Here is a 10036-nt window from a genome sequence, read left to right as displayed (position 1 = left end):
ACGCACGTTTCACCCACCTAACCAGAAGGGCAGGATCTCATTTCAGCCAGCCTTGTGTGTGCGTGCATGCACATGCGTGTGAGTGTGCGTGCGTGTGCGTGTGCACACCTATAAGCAGGAAGAAAGGACTACGATTGCTTCATGTATGGTGTGCAAGGCGTGCCCTGCACAAGAGCATTACATACACACAGATGCACTCCCATTGCGGAATCTGGATTATTTTGAAAATATTTATATTTTATAATTTTATTGACTCCAGTGATGGGTAATTTACATATTTATAATAACAGTGTTCTGGCAATAATAATAAAGTGTCTTAACAAAATTAGCGTATCAAATTTACTAAAAGAAGTAAATTGCCTCATTCTAACAGGATTGATATAGATCATTCCACTTGGAATTACAAAGAAGGAAAAAGTTTGACTGGAGAACAACCTTGTTGACCTAATATCTGAAATATTGTTACCCACAATATTCTGTTCTGCTAAATGAGGAGTTCTTTTTCTGCACTGATCAGTGATATTTTTCAAATTTAACACATCTCCTCTTGGTGCTAACTAGAGTATTGGCTAAATTTGACATTTTGCATTGCTGTTCTAACTCAGCTGTTATTTATTGCAGCAGAATTGTATTACCGAATTCCCGTGTAACACCAACAAGCACTTTTATTATGTAATAACTAATACACATCTACTACTATTATCCAAAAAGTATGATCTAGACATAAATTTACATTACTCTGTAATGGTTTGCTATTCATAACAGTTGTTTATTTGTTGTTGGGGGAATTTAATCAGTGTATAATGTAAAGCAAGTAAGCATTGTGACACCATTTTCTTTCTATGAATGTAAGATTATTTTATAGAAAATTATTGTACCTTGATTTTGTATTGTTATTTATAGTGGTTTAAAACTCATATTTCTATTATTTTGTGCTTAATAATTTGACATTTATGCATAGTTTATACAATTATATGGAATGATTTTCTATCTGTTGCTATTGTTATTATTGATATATAAATAATATATTAATTAAATTGGTTTTTTTTTTAACTTAAGAAAGGAGGCCCTTTCACCAGTCTCACTAAGGTTATCAGCACTACTGAACTGTACACCTAAAATGGTTAGAATGGTAAATTTTATGTTATATATATATTTCATATGATCCAGCAATTGCACGCCTGGGTATTTACCCAAATGAGTTGAAAACTTATGTCCACATAAAAACCTGCACATGGATGTTGATAGCAGCTTATTCACAATTGCCAAAAGCTTGGAAACAATCAAGAAATTCTTCAGTAGGTTAATGAATAAATAAACTGTGAACACCCAGGCAATGGAATATTATTAAGCTTTGAATGGAAATGAGCTATCAAGCCATGAAAAGACACAGAGGAAACTTCAGCCCATATTACTAAGTGGAAGAAGCCAATCTGAAAAATCTACATACTGTGTAATTCCAACTCTAGGACATTCTGGAAAAGGCAAAACTATGGAGACAGTAAGAGGAGGAGTGGCTGCTGGGGGTTAGAGGGGAGAAACGGAACGAACGGGCAGAACACAGAGGAGTTTTAGGGCAGAACACAGAGGAGTTTTAGGGCAGTGAAACTATTCTATATGATATTGTAGTGGTGGGTACATGTCGTTATGCCTCTGTCAAAACCCATGCAATGCACAACACGAACAGTGAACCTTTAAGTAAACTGTGGACTGTGGGTAACAAAGATGTGTCAATGTAGGTTCAACAATTGTAACAAATGTACCACTCTGGTGCTGAGAGGTTGATTGTGGGGGAGCCCGTGGTATGTGGGACAGGGGGTATATAGGGAGTGTCTGTACCTTTAGCTCGAATTTGCTGTGAACCTAAAACTGCGCTAAGAAATAAAGTCAATAAAACAACAACAACAGTAAAAGACCCACCAAACCACCGCAGGATAGTGACTGTGCAGCCAAGAAACAGAACTCGAGCTTCTTCGTTTCTGTCATTGTGTGTCACCTCTTGGAAATTTTGTTTAAAATTTAATGAAAAATTAATTTCAATGAGCTCTAAGGTTTAATTCAAAATAAATTGATTTAAATCGGTTTAAAAATTAAATTTAAATGTGTTTAATTTAAGATTTAAAACACACAGTCTTTAAAACAGGGAAGCAGAGGACATCACAAGGTGTGATGTTTTTATTGGGCAAGGGCGAATTTCAATTCATACATGAAATATTTTTCCGAATTAAAAAAAAAAAGATCCTTAAAACAGAAAGAAATTCCTTCTTTTTAAAATTGTTAGTCGCTGTCTTAAAACTAAAGGACGAATCAAGAAAACAATAGTTATTACTGATTATTACATGTGTTTTACTGAAAATAATTTTGTCGTCCAGGGGATTGTTCAAAATGACCTGCTCCGAGGGGCAAGTCACGGGGTCCTGGCCGCTGAGACTGGAGATGCCAGTGCCCGCGAAAGCTGCACGGCTGGGCCAGCTGTCACTCTCCCCCAAGTCCCCTGTCCCCTTCCCAGGCGACAGGGAAATGCCTTGTCACTTTGCAAAGGTGCTCCAGCCAGTGGGGCCGCAGAGGAAGGGTCGAGGGCGTCGGGCCCCTGGGACCTGCTCCTGGGAGGAAACCCCAGAAAGTTCCCAGCCCCGGGCCTCTGCCTGCGGGGACCGTGCGCCCTATTTCTCCGCAGCATCACGTTTAGAAACGGTATTGCTCACCACGCATTCTTTATTTTGGCCTCAGGGTCAACATTCACTTGCTTCCCGTTCTGCTCACACGGGGGCGACCCCCGTCCCCCTCCAGGATGGCTCAGAGCCCCCAGGTGTCTTGGAAACAAAAACGCTCGACAGGAGCGGAGAGGGTCGCTATGGAGAACGGCGTCCCCAGAGCTCGGTGGGGGACGCCAGGGTCTGGGACGAACCGGCGCAGTGTCGCTCCTCGCCGCGGACGCAGGGCCACGCGACGGTTGACACCCGCCGCAGCGGGTCCCCGAGTGCAGAATGGCCCGCGCCCGCCCGCCCGGAGACGCTGTCCCCGCGTGTCCCTCCTCAGAGAGCGCGGGGCCGGCTCTCCAGGCGCCCTGACCGTTGAAGACCAAGCGGGGGCCTCCCCGGCGCTTTAGAGAACGTCAGGACCCACCTCTTGGCGTCTTGACGTGACCGCTGCTTGTTTTGTATGCAAATCACCCACAATGCTTTGAGCGGAGTTGCCGCGGATCACCTCGGATTCCATTGAAGAGAAAAAGGCCTTTTTCTCAACAAAGCCAATGCGTTTAACGTTTCGTTTTTTAAATATATGGTTTATATTTGAGCGTACATTTATACATTAAAAAGGAAACCCAATTATGACTAATCACCGTAACTGTAGAAGAGATGAAAGTTTGGAGACTTATATAAACAAGGCTGTGGTAGGGAACTTCGGTGGGTCCGAGTGCAGTGGTGCTTACAACTAATTGATCACAACCAGTTACAGATTTCTTTGTTCCTTCTCCACTCCCACTGCTTCACTTGACTCGCCTTTTGCTGCATGGGGAGGAAAAAAGAAGACCCCGACCGCGGGACAGCACAAGGTCGTGCCACACGGTGTTTTAAACACATCAGATCGTGCATCACTCCCCGCCAGCGAAGCTTACTGGTTTAGGGCTCTGGCATGCAGTACGTTGAAAAGGGAGGTCCCCTTGTCTCTGAACTGTTCGTGGAGAACAGGCAGAGACATAGGTTTAGGTGACTTAAGGAATGAACCGTATCTCATGCATCTTTTTATCCAGGGGCCAGGCATGGAGAGAGGGAAGCAAGGGAAAGAGCAGGTGCAGCAAGTTGCAAAGTACTCCGAATAGCACGATTCTGTCTCCCTCTACAAAATAAAACACTTCATACATCTGTGTGTAAGTTTGTGGGTTAATATCAGCAAGGTGAAAGATGAGAGCAGAAATCCCCCAGCTGCTAAGCTGGAAATAACGCAGAAATTTTGCTTTCCTGCTTGCTGAGTGGTGGGCAAGCTGCTCACGCTTCCTCATGTATTTCTCAGACTCCGTGGTTCATGCTATTGGCTCTAAGACCTGGCTCCACCAAGCTTTGCTTTTCTTGTAAAATGTAAAGATCTGGGTATCGAACAAATGCCCTTTTTTCTTTTTTCAAAAGCCTGGCTTTTGCAAATCAAAATTATTTTGCTTTTAAACTGCTGTGTATGAATGATAGCAGGATATATATATCCATGCAATATTGGGGACACATTTATACTAAAAAAAACTATTGATTGTTCAAATTTAACTGGGCATCCTGTATTTTATCTGACAACCTTATCTTAGTGAAATATGTAAGTCTTAAGAAAGAACTAATCCCAAACTCTTCCTTCTAGAGTTATGATGTGACTCTCGGCTGCCCTCGTTGTCGCATTGGCCATGCATTGTTGCTTTGCAGATGTTATTATCTGGTTAGGAATCTTCTGGAGAAGGGATACATATGCCATCGAGACTGGTGTGATTGCGCAACCCCATACCTGTGGAAATCTTCCTAAAATCAGAGAAGCTGACACTGCTGTCACGTTTTTTAGTTTCTTAGTGTCCACGGTCACAGTTATTCCACCGTCAGTTACTTACCTCTTTCGCTTGCCACACTCTCTCTCTCATTTATCTAATCTTTTTTTTTTTTTTTTTAGTTTTTTTACAATGTTTCTACTGACTGGGATACTACAGCAATCAGTTTCATGGCTTTGTTGCCATTGTTTCGTCACCAGTTTTTCATCGTGGGGTAGCAGAGAGGGTCCTCATGAAGAAGAAAGGTCACTCTGGCTCTGCAAGTAATAAACTCAGTGGCTGACAGTTCGTGTAATCTCGCAGCACCTCAGTTTCTTCATTTGTAAAATGGCAATGTCTGTCATACTGACCTAACTGGATTGCAAAGAATATTAAATGAATAAATTAGATGAAAATCTCTGTACCTTATAAACCGTCAATACAGATGTAAGGGTCGTCTTTGGCAAATGCAGAATGTTGACTATGGCCAGCAGACAGTACTCTTTCGCAGTATCATTTAACTGCCATTGTTTCTCAGATACAAGGATAGTCCTATGTTAATGGCTGGTGTATGACCAGCATCAGTTGGTTTGAACAATCCACTGCAATTAAGATATGTCCATTGCAAGGAAACAGTGAGCTTTACAGGAAAGGGCAGGAGACCTAGATTGAGAAAGACCCACAAAGAGCCCACAGTCTCCCTAAGTCTTGGCCTCCTGAGGGTAGTGCTCCTTATGACCCCTTTACCTCTCTTGTGGGTTCATTTTGAAACTGAAACAAGGCGATAACCATGGAAGCCCTTGGGAAGCCCAAGTGTGCTCTCAAGGTGCCTTGGGTGGCCTGCACCTATAAGGGCAAAGAAAATATTTCCTTTTATTTGTGGCAGTCACACTGTATTGAGACACCATCCCAATCTTATGAAACCATATCTTGTCTCTGAGATTAAGAACTTATACCATGTAGCAAAGGGTGTTATGACCCCCCTGTTTCAGGTGAGGAGGCAGCCGATGGCTTTCTCAAGGTTCCTGACACCAGAACCCAAGGGCAGAACCAGGACTAGACAGCAGCTCCAATTGTCTCACCTGGGCGTCCCACAGTGTACTCTGCCCATCTCCCACTCTCTTCTCTATTTTCAGACTCTTGGACTTCATTTTGCTTCCTCTAAAATACTTTATGTCTAAGAATGTTCACATCTCTGTTTTCAAAACTTAACGGGATTGTCAGCTTTGAAATGTCTCCTGCTTTTGTCTGTTGAGTGTTTGAGTATCATCAGATATCAGTCCTTTACCTACTGATATTAAAACGTATTGAAATCCTCACATAGCTTCAAAGACTTTTCCTTTCCTTTCTTTCTCTTTTTCTTTCTTTCTTTTCTTTTCTTTTTTTCCAAATGATTTAAAGAATGTAGAAATTAAATAAAACCTTCACTATATTAAAAAGTGGGGAAAATAAAAGCCCTATTCACCCTACCCCATTTCCTTTCTTTGATTTCTTAAGACATGTGCTGTCTCTACCAATCATTGGTCTTTAGCACCTGTACCATGTCTTTTGTTGTTGTTGTTGTTGTTTGTTTTTTGGTCTGTGATGGGTGTCCCCAAATTCATTGTTAGCTCCTGGAGGGAAAAGACTATTTTCCTTTTTTTTTTTTTTTTTTGTTTGTTTTGTTTTGTTTTGTTTTTCCCTGTATTCCCAGCTCTTATCTCAATGATGCAAAAACAGTAATACTACTAGTTGGTGTTGACTCAAATATTTTAAATGAAGTTAAAACAAGAACAATGGGATACCTGGAGCGGGGACAACCCTGCAAAAGACTAGTCAAGTGCAGTAGTGAGAAGGGGGGAAGAGTAGAACAAGGAGTTCGATCTGTAACTGACTGAGAACAATCAATTGAGATAACTCACTACCTTCGGACCAGCCGAAAGGCCCTTCTGCTGCTTGATCTATTTAAAGCTCAAATATTTGCTCATTTTTACTTTATGGTGATGTCTTACTTGTAGGCTATCAATAACTACTCTTATAGCATCGATCATATATGTCCTCTAAGGATTCTCCAGAGCACCTATTTATCAATACATAGGATAAATGTATTTAACAAGAATCAGAAGCATTGCTGAGCATCCTGGGAAAGAGACATGCAAAATTAGCAGCTCGTCACCAGAGCGTCTCTCCTCCCATCCTGTTTGCTCCAGTGTTTCAGCCGCCACAGGGACCTGGAGAGCCTCCAATCTGCACAGACCTCCTGCGTCTGTTTACCCTGTGGGACCTGGAGGAAACTGTGAGCCTTGCTTGATAAGCTCCTGTGCTTCCTACATCTGTCAACTGCAGCAGGGCTCCACGCCCGGGAGCTGACACTTTGGCATCTTGGCAGAGGCGGGTGCCTCCCCCATTGCCCAGGATCCCTGCCTCCTCCGGAAACCCCAAATGATAAAAACCGAAAAACACCATCACAGGAAGGTGAGGGGGAGGCATCCGAAACACCAAAATGTCTTGGATGCTCCTGAGGACTTCAGAATTTAAAGGGACAAAAGGCAGAAGCAAAGATAACTAAATAAAGGCAAATGGAACAGATTTCCGTACAAGTGTCAGAGAGGCAAAGCTCCGAAAGACCTGAAGTTCATTCTGAATGCAAGGAATAGCAAAAGGACAGCAGGGATGTGTTTGTAGCAACAAGGACTGGGGCTGCTGGGCTCCCTTCTGCTTCTGGTGAAGGATCTTCCTCCTGCAGAGGGGAGCCCCCACTGGGACAGTGCAGACCAGAGGGGCAGGAAGGCAGCTGCCCCTTTTTGAGTTCAAGTTTCCAGGGCCCGACAAAATATGCCCCTGGGTACCCACCCCAGGCTGATGGGAAATTAGAATTGTCGACTCTATCTGACTCCTTTTGGTACCTAGCACGGTATCTGGTACCTACCAGGTGCTCAATACGTGTGTTGAGTGAATGAATGAAGGAGATTGAGGAGAATAATGACCCCAGAAAACTAGACAGGTAAATGTTGTCCTAATTTTCAAAAGAGGGGAAAAATGAGAGTAAGAGTTTCGTAAATTACAGAGAATCTCTAAACTGATGCTGCTCTAGCACAAGTCTAGAATGGATGATTAAGCACAAGGCGGATGTATAGAGAGCCAACTTGAAATTAATGAGAAAAACTTGCACACCAAAATAGTTTAATTTCTTTTTGTTTTTAGTTGCACGGCTTGATTTTATTAAACTGTTTACATCTCTCATTCTGCCTTTGCGTGGGCTGGGGGCGGTCTGGTTTGGTGGCTGAAGCAGGCTCAACAAGCAGGATCACAGGCTGCTGATGGGGACTGAGATCTTCCTGGGAGAGGAGGTCCCTCGGGCTGTCCCATGGGCTGTTCCTTGGCCAGACCATGTCTAACTTGTTTTCATCAACCACATGAATGAAGACACCTGCGGTGGCTAATGAAATTTATCATTGACACAATAGGTCATATGCAGTGAGAATCAGGAAGACACTGGAGATTAACAGCATGGGCTGAAATTCCATTATCTGGGTTCGAGTCCTAGTTTTCACTATCTACAGCTATGTGTCTTTGTTCAAGTAGCTTACCTTGCTTGAGCCTCAGTTTCTCCATCTATAAAATGGGCATAACCAAGGTAATCTACCTTGTAGAGTGCCGTTTGGAAGATTAAATGAGAAGCCATGTATGGTTTACCAGCACATTAAAAAAAAAAATCTTGTAAGAATGTGAGCTCTCAAGGTTCAGAATCATTTTCCCTGGCTGAACAGACACTAACAAGACAACAGACACAAACTAACAAGGCTGAACTTTCCCTTTTCAGTTTAAAACAAAAACAAAAAAAAAATCTGAGCAGGTACCAGATAAGAGAATGCCACAAAATAAAAATGCAAATACTTACATAGTTACACAGAGCTGTCATTATCCTTTGGGGTCTGCTCTGGTCTGGTGGTACTCAGAGCCCAGGGGTCAGTTTTGGGCCCCACATTTAAAAAAAGACATTGACAAACTAGTGGACCCTAGGGAAGATGACCAGGGTGGTGACATACACTTCCTCACACTTGAATGATTCCTGACTTTGTGAAAAATGCTTTCAACAAACAGTCTGGCATTTCCTCAAACAGTTAAACACAGAATTACCATATGACCCAGCAATTCCACGCCTAGGCATATACTCAGAAGAATTGAAAACAGGGACTCAGAGAAATCCACGTACACGTGTGTTCACAGCAGCACTTTTCTCAGCAGTTAAAAGGTGGAAACAAGCAAGTGTCCATCAGCACATGAATGGATAAACAGATTGTGGTCCATATGTACAATGGAATATTATCCATCTGGAAAAAGGAATGAAGTTCTGATATATGCTACCATGCAGATGAACCTTGAAAACATTACACTAAGTGAACGAAGCCAGACACAAAAGGTCACGTATTGTATGATTGCACTTACATGAAATGTCCAGAACAGACAAATCCATAGAGACGGAAGATTGGTGGTTACCAGAGGCTGGAGGGAGTGATTGCTTAATGGGTACAGGCTTTCCTTTAGGGGTGAATAAAACGTTTTTGGAACTAGATAGAGGTGGTGATTGTAGAACATTGAGAATGTATTAGATGTTCCTGAATTGTACACTTAAAAAGTTTCAATTTTTTCACACCTACCTCGTGTAAAAAAAAAAAAAAACCGGTTAATTTTATATTATGTAAATTCCATCCCAATTTTAAATAACAGTGGTTTGGTCCTCATGACAATCCTGTGAAGGGGGTAGGATTGGCAATATTTTTTCTAGTTTTATGACTGAGAAAAATGAGGTTGGGAGGTTTGCCCAGTTAGTAAGCTAAGTAGTGGCAGACTGGGTCTCAAACGAGTCTCCGACGTCCACCCTGCATCCCTTTCACCCTGCCCCTGGGGGGGTCCCATAGCCCTTGTGGATACCCTGAAAAGGAAGCCGAGGGGGCTCTGGAGCCATCTACCAAGGTCTGTGCTCCCTTGACCCCTGGACTTGTGCACAGGGTCAACCGCAGTGAGTTGCGCGGTGCAGCGTGGGCAGGGCGGCTCTCTCCCGGGAGGTCAAGTCCACAGGCTGGAACAGGTGGGACCTGCTGCAGAAGGCCAGGCCGCCCTACCCGGAGTTGCTTCTTAAAGTAATCTTACTTTGTCAAAAGTCTTTCTTTGTCTGTCTTAAAGTTCTAAACTACAATTTAGGGCAAAGCAAAGGGAGATTTCCCTGATTTTATCATCAAAGATTCCTCCCCAAACACTCCCAAAGTGCTTTATGAGGTTCCTTCCCCAAGGCACAGCCAATGCTTTCCAAGAGGCTCCCTTCTGGGTCTTTGTTTACTAACAAGTGGTCCTTTGTCCTCTTCTCAACGTATCTATCTCGGTAACCTAAGATGGGAACACGTAGAATTAGAAACCTATGCTCATTTTGTTTTGTGCTGAGCCGGGTGAAAAGCACGTGCAGTTGGGGGAGGGGGTGTGACTTAAGCGGAGGTTGGGCAGGGGAGCCCCTTCCCGCCTGGCCCCTCCAGCCTGGTCCCCCAAGGACCTATCACT

Source organism: Cynocephalus volans, chromosome 6, assembly GCF_027409185.1.
Source record: "Cynocephalus volans isolate mCynVol1 chromosome 6, mCynVol1.pri, whole genome shotgun sequence".
Classification (NCBI taxonomy): domain Eukaryota; kingdom Metazoa; phylum Chordata; class Mammalia; order Dermoptera; family Cynocephalidae; genus Cynocephalus; species Cynocephalus volans.
This window is presented reverse-complemented; position numbering follows the sequence as displayed.